Raw genomic sequence first — 939 nt, 5'->3', positions numbered from 1 at the left:
TCACCATATCCTGCCCTTCTCTTTCTTTTGTATCTGTTTGTATGCTATCAGGTTATAGCTGTCTCCCAAGTAGCCTTTACACAAGAGGATCTAATTTCAACCTTGTTTGAAACGTTTTTTTTTCAAGTTGTGATGCATTATGGAGATGTGTAATATTTGAATTCACATAAAATACAATGCAACATTTTCAAGGAGGCGGATCAAATTCATTTGGACAAGTTAGTAAATCACAATACTTACGATTTCATGTCCTAGCCTATTTCTATTTGAGTGAAAACAATCAAATTGTGCTTAAAGTTTTGTTAGTCTGGAACTGTGTCCTATTTTTCTGAACAATGTCCATATAAACAGTTTGCAACAGTGCAAATATATAAATGGTGCAATACTTGTCATCAGTGCACCATTGGCTCGAACACCATTATAATTCATTCGGCAATAGATTTGACCCAACAGAAAGTAATTTAAATGAAAATCTTCAAATTTGGCACTTTATTAATTTAAAACGTTTTTTGGAAAGCCACAACAAGAATTCAGATTTATTTCACCAGAGGCATAAATTGACAACTTCTACAATATTTATTTAGCCTATTTAATTTACTCAAACCAATTATCAAATTATCTGATAAGGACTTTTAAAAAATGATGTGCCGGCCTATTTGTCAGATATTATTTGACTGATTTAATCATGACGTGTTTATTTGACTGATACTGATCTAATCCTTGCAGGACAGAAAGTGGAGTAATGGCTTTGTAAACGCTATTTCTTATTAATTTGTTTTGTTTGTTTTTAGATAATTACAAAATATGTCAGAAATTATCCTCATTTTGTAAAGCAGGTTTAGTCGGGTTAGCTCGTGGACGAGCTCGCGTGCATTCAGGGCACTCTGGCATCGACTTGTCGTCCTGCGTCGCTGTGACGTCTTTCTATGGCAAAATCGC

Source organism: Clinocottus analis, unplaced genomic scaffold (genome assembly GCF_023055335.1).
Source record: "Clinocottus analis isolate CAN_PGR_092001 unplaced genomic scaffold, fCliAna1.0.p SCAF_13, whole genome shotgun sequence".
NCBI lineage: Eukaryota > Metazoa > Chordata > Actinopteri > Perciformes > Cottidae > Clinocottus > Clinocottus analis.
Note: the sequence above shows the minus strand (reverse complement) of the source record.